The 14,646-nt window shown below is 35.5% G+C and overlaps 2 long non-coding RNA genes across 2 annotated transcripts; one reads left to right on the forward strand and one right to left on the reverse strand.

Annotated features, from left to right (window-relative positions):
• Positions 1-3,069: 3,069 nt before the first annotated feature.
• LOC129907143 (uncharacterized) lies at positions 3,070-3,520 on the reverse strand. The gene is made up of 3 exons (XR_008770977.1): positions 3,434-3,520; positions 3,275-3,319; positions 3,070-3,208 (listed from the first exon to the last, which is right to left on the reverse strand). It is a non-coding gene; the product is annotated as an uncharacterized LOC129907143 (long non-coding RNA).
• Positions 3,521-3,618: 98 nt separating this feature from the next.
• On the forward strand, positions 3,619-7,890 carry LOC129907146 (uncharacterized). The gene is made up of 3 exons (XR_008770979.1): positions 3,619-4,855; positions 4,920-7,541; positions 7,599-7,890. It is a non-coding gene; the product is annotated as an uncharacterized LOC129907146 (long non-coding RNA).
• Positions 7,891-14,646: the final 6,756 nt, after the last annotated feature.

Here is a 14,646-nt window from a genome sequence, read left to right on the forward strand (position 1 = left end):
TAGTAAGATGGTCTTGTTTTAAGGAACAGCCAGCTGGGATTGTTATGATGCCCGAATTGTTAAGGTGAATTTGGGTGAGGTTTTCTTGACACACGATGTTGACTAAAATTGGAGTTCGCAATGAATATACCCAGTGATTCGATTGGTGCAATTGCCTCCAATACCAATACTGTTCATCGGTAAAAGCTGCGAGTTGGCACGAAGAATGATCAAAAATTTGATTCATTAAGTTGAATTCACATCGGCTGATATTGGATCCCTTTTGAGAAATTGGGTGCTTTTGTTGGCACATAATTTAATTTTCAACAATTTTGGTACATGAATTAAGTTCTGACTCACTCTTTGTATAGTATTGTGTTCTATGCAGGTTTATCATCATGTAGTCGATTGAAGGTATTATTCCAATGAATGATGTATTCATTACTACAGGAACTGGTATCATCTTGTATAATTGGTAGTGCTCGGATGTGATCAGCGGTAGTGATAATCTGAAGATTATATGTGACCCTATGATTCGTCCTTCAGCAGTTATTAACTTGTAGAGTAAGCCTAAATTTTAGCTTGTTTCTGGAAGTTGGAGTGTTGATGGGAGGTTAGATTTGATGTTCGCTATTTCTTGTTCTAGTTGGCTAGGACGTATTAAGTTGGCTCTTATTTTTCCATCGTGAACATCTGTTAATAGGTCCAAGAGTAGTATTTGTGTTTTTTGAAGACTTGTTGCACCTAACAGCATTTGGAAACAATGGGAAAGCACCAGTTTTGTTAATGTCAATTGAACTTCTTTATTGTTTGTTTCATTGAGTTGATCAACTATCGTGCTTTTCAATCCGCCCTTCGTTGAGGCGGATTATATTTGCGGTTGAGTTTATTAAAGACGTTTGGTTTTTTACCAGATGCAGGAAGTGGTCTTCGTTGATATGTATTGTCGATATTATTTCTGACATATCGTCGCCCTAGTATTGAAGTGCCGTATACGCCATTTTTACATTTTTGGGAAATCGCATTTAAATGTTCGGAAGATAATTGCGAAAGAACTAACAGCTGGTATTTTTTGATATTTTAGTATGATATATAATTAAAATGTGTCTTTTATACATATACATGTTATTGGACATCTGCAATTCGTTTAGTTTTCAAAATATTTAAATTTTTGTCCAAAATGAGTTTGCCGTATACACCAAGAAAATCAGAAGTTTCTTTTATTCATATACACGTACGTCAAAACAAAACATAACGTACGTCAAAACAATTCTCAAAATGTTCTTACATTGCATGAAAAATTTGACGTAAATGCCAACATTTCTTGTTTTCGTCAAAACAATAGTGAATATCTAGGCAACGAAAAAAGATAGAAAAAAACGGATAGCTGATTTGAAAAGAGCAACCGTTGCTAAATAGGTGTTTTGGATTTTTTCTTTAGACGCTTGTGTATGTATGTGTTCAATCATTTCTTGTAATTGATTGTTAGCGCCAACGAAGCTCATTGAGCTTCAACAAAGGCACAAATGGCAGCGCAAACATGAAAACTTGCGTCCTGGAACATTGGTCATCATCAAAGAAGACAATTGCCCTGTCATGAAATGGCCATTAGGAAGAGTCATGCAAACCTTTCCTGGGGCAGATGGCGTGGTAAAATAGCTGAAATCCAGACTGCTACGAGGATCCTCCGAAGACCAATTCACCGACTAGCGCCATTACCAGTCCAAACAGAAGACGACATTACAAGTCCATCATCAGAAGCCTCAGAACAACAGTCATCATCTTTTATGGCAACATCCTCTGAAATAATGCAAACGATTGAAGACGGCGAAATAACCGAAGATAACATTACAATCCCACTTTTGAGAAAAAGAACTCAAGATGGCGAAGTCAATGAAGACAATATTACAAACCCACCTCCAAAAAATTAAACAATAAGCTTTGCAGATAATATAGTTATTACTGGTGATATAAATATAGATTTTCTTCAAAACTCAAATGATAAAAATAAAATTTGTGAAATTATAAACGACAATGCTTTAAAACAATTAGTTACAGAGCCAACAAGAACAACAGCAAATTCTGAAACGCTAATCGTGTTGCGAGGCAAGAGGAGCGGAGGAGGTTTAGGTAGGTTGGTAAGGTAGGAAATAGGATGAGGTAGGAAATCGGAAAAGGAAGTGTTTGGAAAGGAAAGGAAGGAATGTCAGGTTCCGGAGGACGTGGCCTGCTTGCGATGCACGGCATAAGCTCGCCGGATGGGGGGGATCTTGCCCCCGAAACTTAACCTCACCTGCAAACAAAAACATAGATCAGGCCGAGAACAAAAATCGAAAAAAAACCGTTTTTTAAAGATGTGACTGCAGACGGACTATCATCATCTCAAGGGCACTGCGGATGTTGGTGCAGTGTGGCCTATACCCTCCCAACCATGGAAATCCGCGGCCATGTTTGGATTCCTGCAAGAAGGTGGATGATCGGTTTCAGATCATACCATCTTCACTGAAACTCCGCTACCGTGGCACCCCTGAAAATTGTCTTCAAATACACATGTTCACACTTTCGGAAAAAAGAAACAAAATCATTTCAACTTTTAGGCGGTTTGAAGTTTATTTAGGTAACAATATAATTTATAAGGCAAATGTATCTTAAATTTGATGTTATTTCTTCCAATTTAAAATTAGGATTCATAATAATTAATTTAAGCAAGAAATTAAACAAAAAAAAAAAAACAAAAGATTTAACAAAAGGTATGAACATACAAAAAAACTATAGTATACATTTTAGCCAGCGACTTGAAACTTTTCTCAAAAATGTCGAAAAATTTATCAAAAAAAAATTTTACCACCCTTTAGAGCCCTTCAACACCACAAAAAAAACTGAACGAAATAAAAAGAAAAAAGGCAAAAATTCACCCTACCCCTATAGAGCTCTTTGGAGGTAGCTGGAAAAATGCACTAAAAAAAAACAATTTATGGGACCCCGTCGACACAGAGAAACTTTCCAACAACACTTTTTAAACCAAAATTTAAAAAAACTAATAAAGCAAAATTATCAAAAAAAAAATAATGAATGATTAAATTCTTCAACTACACGCAACAAAATTAATATATATTTAAAGGACAAACACAAACAAAAAAAAAATCTCCTTCTCTGATGATTTTATAGGGTGTTGCGGGTGTCTGTTATGGGGCTGTTCTGCTTGGCTCATCCAATAATGAATTTGAGTCTGTAGGGAAAAAGAAAAAAAAATAATGTAAACAAATGTTTGCAAATACATAGGCAGAGTACTCACTTGAATGCTAATGAATATTTGGGCCTTTTGTCCGATGCGGGCAATCTGAAAATATAAGAAAAACTTAATATAAGTATTCATTAACATTTTAGAACAATAAAAACAGATATGGATATAAAAGTAATTATGAAAATTAAAATATTAAATTTTTGTACTTACCCAGTCGTTCCGCCATTCTACGTGTTTTTCGATCGTTTGTTGTTGTTTATCTGTGGCTGTCATCTTCTTCGTTTGAGTCAAATTATAGTCTGTGGCTAAGACTCTCCAGCGTATGTCAGTTACTGGGTGAAAATGTATAAACGTGAGATAGAAGATTATTAATGAGTTGATATGATTAGAGAAGTATTCTAAAGTTATTAAATTAAGGAAAATGTTAGGTAAAAACGCATAGTAAGGAAAATAGGAAACAAACATAATATTTTCACATTCAAAACAGAGAAAAGTTTAGAAATGTTTTTTTTATTTCATGTTTTTATGACTAGTACCACGTTTACACGAAGCCTAATGCTATATTTCACGTCTATTTTATATTTTGTATCGTTCGTAATGGTGTAGATGGTCTTTTTTGTTCCGAAATCAACCAGTGTTAAGGTTATATGTTAGATTTGTTTAAACGTGGATTTCCTAAAGTTTTGTTTCACCATGCAAATCTTTTAAAGATGTCCAAGTTTTCATCCGTCTTCATGTCCTGTGTAAATCTGCATTATGGTCAGTTCAGAAAATCCATATCGTGATTCGTGAGAGCACCTCGTTGAATTGGAGAGTTAGATTGTCAAAAGCCAGCTTAACCAATACATGTGTTGAGGAATGTGAATACCCTTGTACATACACGGAAGTGATTAAGTAGAGGTGTGAATCGGGTCATAAACCAAATATACCAAGACTGGAAACTCGGCGGTCAACTGACGTTTGCCTACAAGCTGCGAGGTGTGGTGAATGTCGTGAACTTATCGTTGTGTTCGTGTCCGATTTGTGGTGAATGTCGTGAATCTATAAATGTGTGCGTGTTAACGTCATTTACCAACGTGGTGGCTTTCACATATATTCACAGACAACACTGTACACAAAAGGGTTTTGGGGGGAAAGACTTACGAAAGTTTCCAGTCTTGGTATTTTTTGTTTATGAATCGGGTGATGTTTATCCAGTTATGGTGATCATGCGATACGAATTTTTGGAGTTTCTCCAGCAAATGTCAAAGTTATTCTTCTTTCTTTTCCTCATTTAAAATGGGGCTTTTGACTTCTCACCGAAATCTTGTCATTCTAAAGTTATTCAAGAAACAGATCGGTTGAGCTATTGCTGCCAAAGTTAACTTTCGAAGAAAAAAAAAAAAAGAAAATCAGTAGACCGACATATTGTTTAAAATAAAATTTATTTGTTTAAAATAAAACGGAAAATTAAACTGTGTTAAAAGTTCCTCTCGGTAAATTTAAACATAAAACCAAGTGTTTAGACAATATTAAATTTTTGTTGCCATATTTTTTTTTAGAACCCTTTAATAAAGTAAAAACTTTACAACATTTTTTTATACTTTTGTGTGGTGAACCTTACAACTTACAAAAAAAAAAAGAATAAAAGTGGTGAGTTTGTTAGAACTTCTAATTTTTTTATTGAAAGGTGTGACAAAAAGAATATAATTTTTAGGTTGACTTTCGGCGGTCCCAGATTATAATACAAGGACTGGGCCGCCGCACCATAAAAATAAAATAAAATAAAATTATTTTTGATGCTGTTTTTTTAAATATTCCTGGCTCACGGAATTTCGACGTGGAATTATTGAAGCCTAATTATCTTCTGGCGAACCCAAGACTACGGGCAATATTAGATTGGTTTCGCAACTGTCAGTTCAGCGGGAACAAGCAAAAACCTCAAAGGCACAGGGCCCCAACCGCCCAAAAATCTGGGGCTCCGCCACCTATAAAAGAAGCTGAAAAGAAACAGTATCAGTGAGTGCTAGACAATAAGAAATAAGAGTAAAATTTCAAAAGATAGAACCACGATTATAATTCCAACAAGACCAAAGAAAACAAAGTGGAAATTGAAACAAGAACAGAAAAAGAAAGAAACAAAAAATGAAATTAGGTGTTAGTGATTGTCCGTTATTTATTGAAAACTATATTACTTATTAAAGCGTCAAAGTTTAGCTAATTAATTATTATTTATTTTATTTTTAAATCTATATTTATTAATTTCATTAAATTTATATCTTTGTAAGTGATAGAAAATAATTCCTCAGAGGTCGGCACGTTGTCTGAAATTTTTTGTTGTTTTTCCTAGGGGTAAAAACCAACCTCCAAAGAGCTCTCTAGGGGTAGGGAATCCTGGGACGTTTTTTTTTGTTGTTGTTAAGTTAGTGTTGGTACCGCAAAGGGTATCCTAGTTTTTTTTTGTTGTTGTTCTGTGACTCAAAGGAATCATTTTTTTGTCGCGTTTTGCATTTTTTTCGTAGTGTTAATTTTTTTTGTTAATTTATTTTTCTTTGTTAAATTAAACTATGTTACAAATTATTTCTTACCAACTAAAATTTATTTTCATAAAGAATAAAACTTGAAAGACGCCCATGTTTTTTTTGGAAAAAAAGAGAAACTTTTTAGTTGTTTTGTTTCTGTTTCACTTGGGTGAAACCATGATCCTTTAAAGAAATTTTCAGGGGTGCAGACGGTAGCTGAGTTTCAACGATGGTAAGGACCTGATTTCCCGTGGAACGACAACGTATTTGGGAGAATCCCAAAATGGCCGAGGATTCTCATGGTTGGGTGGGTAAAAGGCCACACTGCAATAACACCGGCAGTGCCCTTGGGGTGGTGAACGTCCGTCCGCGTCAACTTTTGAGTTTAGTTGTTAGTACACCGGCCTGATTTATGTTTTTGGCTGCTGGTGAAGTTTACTTCCGGGAACAAGATCCCCCCCACATCCGACGAGCTGAAGCTGCGCACAGCAAGCAGGCCAAGTTCTCGGGAGTAGACACTCTTACCCTTTTTCACTGTGTTCCTCTTTCCTTTCCAGATGTTCCTGCCACGGTATGGTAGTTTCACTGCCTTATCGACTCTTCCTTATCCACGCTCCTCTCCCCTCCACTAACCAGCAACAAGGGGTTGATTTGTTTCGAACTTTTCCGAATAATTCTTTTTTATTTCGAAACAAAAAGGTCGCCTGGGGATTAGATTTCTATAGGATTTTTCCGTACTAAAGGTAAGAACAATGGAATTAGTAGTTCAATGTTTATTTTTTTGTTTAATTGGATAATTTTTCTAATTGGATTTACAGCATAACATTAACTGGTTTCTCATGGACTCATAGAGCACGTGGTTGTAGATTGCAGGTGGAAGTTCTTAATACTACACTCGGGGATGCTCATCGTGGTGAACATTCTTACCCGGTAAAACGTAGAAGAAAAAAATTCTTGCCCGGTGAAAAATGATTTTTGCTCAAATAGAACTCAAATCCATGCGGAATGGTTTTGGGTGCCAAAAAAAAATTGTTTAGCTTAGGGATGGCGGTTGTTAGTACAAAAACCGGTTTTCGGTTTTTCCGGTTTTTTTCTCTCGATTAAACAGGCCGGTTTTGAACCGGGCCAAAAAACCGGTTTTTGGAAAAACCGTGGCTACACGGTGATTTTTGAATCGCCTAAGGGGGAAGATGCTCACGAAGGGAACTGAATTTTCGGAGGGCAGTACAGTTCCATTTCTAAATTTTTCTTCTTTTTGACGTTTGTTCCTAGAAAATGTAAAAGTGGAACGTGATTGGGCACAACAGTGTGTAGCCACTGCATGTGATTTTTCAATCGATTGAAAAATCGCTGTGTAGCCAGGCACTATTGTTATAAGAGTTCTTAACTCACTCTTAGTAGGAGTTTTGAGGAATTGTTTAAGCTAAATATGAATGAAAATTTATGATTATATGTTATAGTTAGTTGAGAGAGGAAATGAAAGTTTTGAGGGTTTTCAGTTTTTTGTCTCGTCGGATCTTTTTTTGTTCGACGTTTTTTTTCACTCGGTTTATTTTCGGTTGCTCGGTTTTTTTGCAAAAACCGGTTTAAACCGGGAGAACAAAAAAACCAAAAAAAACCGGTTGACCGAATCAAAAAAACCGAAATCGGTTCAAACCGGCTGGTTTTTCCCATCCCTAGTTTAGCTACCATTTTGAACTTGGTTGAACAAATTTTCGTCCGTAGGGAGCAATCCATGTTATAAGCCGGGCTTAATTTAGGCTTGGCAGTTTCATTCAGAAAAAAAAATCTCAATTGACGCAGACATAACTGTTCAGGTAAGTGCTGTTATTTCTTTCTATTAGCTTTAATTATAATAATTTTTCTATTTGCAGACAACTTATTACGGGATCAAGAATTCAAGGTTAACTTATTTCAACTTTAGACATCATAATTCCAGGACAAGAAACTATCCCATATCTACGTTGCAGAAGTGGAGAGAAAAACCGGTGAGTGATTATAAGTTTTATTTTAATTAATTATAAGAACTAGCCTGACATTTAAAGGTCATGTATTTGATACATAAATTAAGGTTCAAAAGAAGCTAACAAAAAAAATTTAAAAACAATTAACACAAATCATGCTTAAATACAATGGTAACAGAAAATAATTAATAAAAATACAGTGTACTTGTACCATAGAAAAAAAAAAACAAATAAATTAAATAAATAAGTAAAAATCTCAAAGTATGAATAAATTAACTAAAAGTAAATATCACAGATTTTTATTATTCTAAAGAATTAATCTAAACTTAAACTAATTATCACAGATTATACTATTTTTATAAAACTATTAAAATCAATTATACTAATTAAGATAAAAAAATTAAAAAAATATCACAGTATGTAAGTTAGTACCTAAGCTATCAGTCAATTATAAAAAAAATTTAAAAATATCACAGGGCAAGTGGTTAGTAACTTATATCTAGAAATCACAGATGCTCAATGCTCATACTAATTACTATTACTAAGTTATTATCACAGTTAGTTAAAAATAAGTTAAAAATTAATAAATAAATAACATTCAATAGTAAACATAAAATAACACATAACATATAAAATAAATTAAAGGCATGGAAAAAACATATAAATTTAATGCAGCAAACATTTTTTTAATCTTTTATATCAACATCGTTGGGAAATTATTTCGACACAGGGTGTTTCGAACCCGAGCTCGGCCGAGGTTTAATTTGTTTTGTTTTATTTTTGCTTCTCTTATTACCAAGTTGTTTAGGATTCGCGGTAACTTTTTTCGGGTATTTTAAACGACATTTGCGGAAATATATAAAACTGTCTATTGTTTGAGGTCTTTCGCGTGGAATATACCGATTCGTTTACCATTAAGATTTTCAAGTTCGTACATGTGATTGCCAACTTGTTTTACTACTCGGCACTTTATGTATTTTGGTGACAGTTTCACCGAAAGATATTTTGACGAGTCACTTTGTACAAAATTCCTCCGGTACACCTCTTGTCCAGGGATATAACGAACATTCTTAGTTCGGACATTATATATGTTCTCGCGGATTTGTCATTAGCCTTCATAATGTTTTCTCGAATCTGATTCCTTATACACTGCAATCGATTTTGTCGGGGAAGAGTTAACAACTCATTGTCGTCTACCGCGTTCAACTTTCTTGCAAGCTCATAACTACTACAGTGCATCATCATATTAGTACCAAATAAAGCATAATAAGGTGATACACCAATAGAGCTATGAACTGCACTCCTTAATGCACAAGCAATATCTCCAAGGTGGGAATCCCAATCTTTTTGATCATTTTTGAGGTACGATCGGATAGCTGCTAGCAATGAGCGGTTAACCCTCTCTGACGCATTCGATTGCGGTGCATAGTTCGCAGTTCTGAAATGTCTAATGCCATATTTTGAAACTCTTTGGCCGCAAATTGTTTCCCGTTATCAGAGTGTATTATGTTTGGAACTCCAAACATATTGATCACTTCTTCTTTTAAAAATTTCAAAACACTCATATTATCTGCTTTTCTTAACGCTTTCAATAAAACAAATTTGGACAAATGGTCTAAAACCACAAACACATACACATTTCCTAATTTTGACCTCGGATAAGGTCCTAAAAAGTCTATATATAGTTTTTCAAATGGACGATTACTACAATACGAGGTCACGATCGGGGGACGAGATACTTGGTTAGACGCTTTACATTGTTTACACACACTACAATTAGAAACATAATCACGCACATGCACAGTCATATTAGGCCAGTAGAAGAACTGCATAATACGGTTTAAAGTTTTCGAAATTCCACCATATGCGGATTTTGGTGGATCATGGGCCCTATACAAATATAACATTTCTTCTTCGCCGAACTTTCTTAAAGCTTTCTTATAGACATATCCGTCTTCAATTTTTAAATCGGGAAGTTCATTTTTACGCTCGTTTATAGTATCAATAAGCTTCAAGTATTCTTCCGACTGAAATTCTTCGGACTCTTAGTCAATCCACGGGGCAACATCTTCCAAGTCCAGAGAATCTACATGTACCCGAGAAAGAGTATCCGGTTCTACATTCTGGCTACCTTGACGGTGCTGTATGTCGAAGACATAGGTCTGCAATGACAAACTCCACCTTGCGAGTTTTCCACTCAAATCCTTCATGCTCATCAGCCATTGAAGGCTGGAGTGGTGAGTAATGACAGTGAAGTCTATGCCTTGGACATACGGCCTGAATTTCTTCACAGCCATCACCGCGGCCATACACTCCTTCTCGGTCATACTGTAGTTTCTCTGGCTTTTATTAAATTTCTGAGACATGTAAGCTATAGGGACTTCACCGTCCTCCTTGTCTCTTTGGAACAGTACGGCCACGATCCCCGCATCCGAAGCATCACATTGGATATAAAATCTCTTTGTGATGTCCGGGTGCGAAAGAACTGGAGCCGAAGTCAAAGCACTTTTCAATTCCTCAAACGCCTTCAGTGCTTCCTCCGTCATTTTGAATTTTACGTTTTTCTTGCCCAGCAGATCCGTCAGGGGTGCAGTCAGGCTAGAGAAATTCTTTATGAACTTCCGATACCAGCCTGCTAAACCAAGCAACCGCCGAACCTGTTTTTGGGTTTTGGGAAGTGGAAAATCCACTATCGCCTCCACCTTGCCAGGATCGGTTTTAAGCCGTCCACCACCAACTATGAAGCCCAAGTACTTCAACTCCTTGAAGCAAAACTTGGATTTCTTCATGTTGATGGTTAGATTCGCTTTGCGTAAGCAGTCGGCTACTTCGCTCAACAGGGCGATATGCGTCTCGAAATCCGGCGCACAGTGGATCGAAACTATGAAAAAGTGGTCATGGGACTGTAACTTCTGATCTAATGAACGGATCCTAAAACGGTTTTCGCTATATTGCTTCTTGAAAATCGCAGAATTGAATCCAATAAAAAATCACAAAAAATGTTTAGTTCTTTAATTTTTTTTTACTTAAAATAGCTGTTAACATACAAAAACTACTAAATCCTTATTTTACTACACATAAAATTAATATTTTACGTTATTGTCTTATTTATTAAGTAAAAAAAAGCGTTTACATATTTTGTTAACAGTCTTTTAAAATACCGATTATTTGCAAAAAAATTATTATGAATAAAAAATAGCTTAAAAAGGATTATCTTATGTAAATATGTGTTATTTAAAAATGAATTGGTATTATTATGAAAATACCAACATAAACATAAAAAATATGATAAAATATAGATATTGTCAACTTAATAATGAAATTAATTTAAAAGATATTGATGGATTCATTAAAAAAAAAACAACAAAAAAGCAAACAAAATACGATATACATACCTACTTATACACTAAAATTATTTATCAAAAAATCATTAAGCTATGTACAGCTAAATATGAAAGACAAGTAGCTAAAATTGCAAATTAAAATGTACAATGTACATAAGAGCGACCAACGAATGATCAAATGAACGAACAAATGAAATTGTACATATTTTTAGAACAAATTTCTTAACAAAAAACTGGAGTTTAAATTTTTCAAAAAACCAAAAAAAAAAAAAAAAACACATTTTATTTTCTTAAATAAGAAACAATTCCGAGAACAAATTGTTTTGTAAGACAAATTTTATTTCGAAGCCATAACATTATTTTAAGCTAACCTAGTACGCTGCTGAAGCGAAAAGCCTCCAAAGTCAGCAACGAAAGTCAAAATTAAATAATGTCAATAAATTAAAACTTGAAAAAATTTTGAAGAAATTAAAATTCACAAAGTGCAAAATTCTTTTGGACCAAGGAATTATTTTACCTGAAAAAACATTATTGAAAACTTTCCAAGTATTTAAGTACAGGTACCTAATAATATCGTTTGTCAATCTCGTGTGCTGTGAAACGAAAAGCATAACAAAATTTTTCGTTGTGCTGTTTTTTTATACAAATTTCCGTTTCGCTTCAGCAGGATACTGGGCTTTAGAAATTGAAATATATATATATTTTTTTTTTTTTAATTTAAATTTTAGTTAGATTGCTACTTTATTATCCAGATTTTGTTAGAAAATACATAAGCATAAAAAATTACAGTTCGTTCATTCGTTGATCACTCTGACAGTGCTTTACTCTTAAAAAAACCTTAAAAATTAATTGTTTTTACTCACTCTTTCTTTATTTTTTGGTCAATCTGCCTTACGTTATGTATTCAGTAGTTACATTCTTGGTTTTAACTACCCCATGTCACTCTAAGCTAGCCAAATAACACCAACCCTCCCCTTTACAGATAGGAAAAAATAAAAAAATAAATAAAAAAATACTACCTAAATGGTTAAATTTATAAAGATGGTGCTCTAAAAAACGGGGTCGGATTCGGTCGGATCCAAATTTTTTAAAATATTATACACGAACTATTAAGCTTTCATTCTAGACTACTAAGAGAGTGGGCATATGTGAGCATTTTTTTAAAAGCCTTTTCAAAGTTGAAGAGAAATTTTCAAAAAGGGTTATAGAAAAACTTGTTTTAGAATTATTAAGAAATAAAATTTTAAGATTTTTTCTTAAATATATATTTTAGATATCAGTATCTTATCAACAAAATTTATTTCAAGAAGATATCTTAAAAAATGAGCCAGATATAAGAGTATGAAAATTTCTAAGAAAAACATAATTTTTTTTCTTGTGAAATAGTCCCGACTTGAGACTCTGTATCTTGGAAACCAAAACATTTTGATAAAAATAACTTGTGGATTATGAAAGAAGGGACAATTTTCTATGATTAACAAACAAAAAATATGTACAAGAATGAAAAAAAAAATTTCACCCAATGTCCGTAATTTTGTACTAGACGTTCCACTGTGCGGCGCCATGATAAGCAAATCGTCCACATACACGAAAACACGATCCCTAAGTCGTGCAGGAATCAACTTGTCCATCAACTGGCATAACCTTTGAGCTGCATTACACAGTCCAAAGGGCATAACAGTAAATTGGTACAAGGGTCTTCCCGGTACCGCAAAGGGAGTCTTTTCCCTTCTCTGTTTCTCCAACGGTATTCGCCAAAATGCTTCCTTTAGATCAATACTTCTAATGTAGTATGTATCCGGTAGTCGGCTGAGAAAACCCTCGATATGTGGAAGTGGATTCGCATTTTTCTTTGTCAGTGAGTTCACCTTACGAGAATCCAGGCAAAGTCTATTTTTGCCTGGTTTCCGCAAGAGAACCACTGGCGAGCACCATGGGATTTCACTCACTTCAATAACGCCGAGACTTAACATCCGATCTAACTCCTCATACAAAATGGCTTGTATCGCTGGAGAGACAGGGTAGTGACACTGCTTCACAGGGAGCGCATCACCAGTATCTATGACGTGCTCCATCAACGTCGTCTTTTCAAGACCATCCCGGTCGAAACATAAAAACTTCTGCCTGACTGTATCCAATATGGCCTGCTGATCGATGCTCAACTGGTGAGCGTTCAGCACTTCAGAATTTTCTTCGAGAGAGACACTACTAACTATTCCTGGGGCTAACTTGAACGCTCTCCAAAAGTCAACCCCTAGGTAGATCTCTTGATCCAAGTTAGGAACGAGGAAGAATGTAAGCTCTTCTTCCTTGTCATTATGACGAACTTTAATCTCAATCTTGCCCTCTATGGACTGACTTTTACCGTCAGCCGTTTTTACTCCGAATTTAAAGGGAGTTACTCGACAACCGAGCTCTTCGACAAGCTGCATACAATTTTTCCCTAATATGCTTACGCTGGCTCCACTGTCGAGCAAACCAAAAACTTCTTTTTCTCCCAATTTAATCCTAGCATAGGGTCGAGGATCTGAGGATAAATTTAAAATCGAAGACATTTTTATTTTATTTGCTCTTCGCGCTCGGTATCTTTCTCTACATTTTAAAATTTCCTTAGATGGTACACTAATCTCACTATTAAAAATTCTCTCTCTGGGGCGTTCGTATTCTTGGAGACGGATATGTAACGGCCTTATTTGGAATACGTTCTTCTCTTTTTCTTCGAAATCTACATTTTTACATTTATCTTCACGTTTTAAAATTTTAATTTTTTGCTCTTCCCCTGGTGGAAGAGTTTTTAAACAAGTTTCTTTTTCATTGCTATTTATTATCGGGGGTTCTATTTTTGGGTCGAACGCGATTCCCCCGAAGCCTTCGAGTCCCTTGCTCGGTTTTCCGAAAGACATCTCGTACAATTAGTCGTATAGAAACCTTCTAGGCCACAGTTATGGCAATGGACTCGTCTTTCGGAAGGGCAGTTGAACCAGGTGTGGCCCTGCTCCTTGCAGTTCCAACAAACGAGAGTGGAAGCATCAGCCTATTTCGGAGAAGGGTTTTTCGGACGTGTCTGACCAAACTGATAAGCCGCTAGTCGTTCCTCCGAAGGCTGGTATTCATCTTCATACTCCAGCTCGTTCACACCATACCTAGCTGAAGGCCTTCCAGTTGGCCTATCCTTCTTCGGAAACGCAGCTTCTACTTCCTTGCAAACATGTCTCAGCTGATCAAGGGAAAAGATTTCTTTGAGGAAAAACCAAATTTCTTCATTTGTCGTTGAGGTTTCGTTTTAATATCTTTACTAGATCCGCTTCTGGAATTGCCATTCGCAACTGGTACCTCATTTTGTTTATCGCCACGAAGAATTCCTCACTACTCTCGTACAGATTTTGTTTCCGTTTTAATATATTCCGTACGATTTCTAAATCCGTAAGGGGGTTTTGGTATCGGCTTAGCAAAGCTTCTTTTAAGGTTGGCCAATCTAAATCTTTGTCTCCTTGGTACTGCCAGAACCAATCATATGCCGGACCCGAGAAGTGCAAGTCTCTCAGTACCTCCCTCCACGGAGACGCATGCCGCTTCTGCTGCTGCTCTACCCTAACCACGAAGTCTTCGACAGT

This window comes from Episyrphus balteatus, chromosome 1, assembly GCF_945859705.1.
Source record: "Episyrphus balteatus chromosome 1, idEpiBalt1.1, whole genome shotgun sequence".
Classification (NCBI taxonomy): Eukaryota; Metazoa; Arthropoda; class Insecta; order Diptera; family Syrphidae; genus Episyrphus; species Episyrphus balteatus.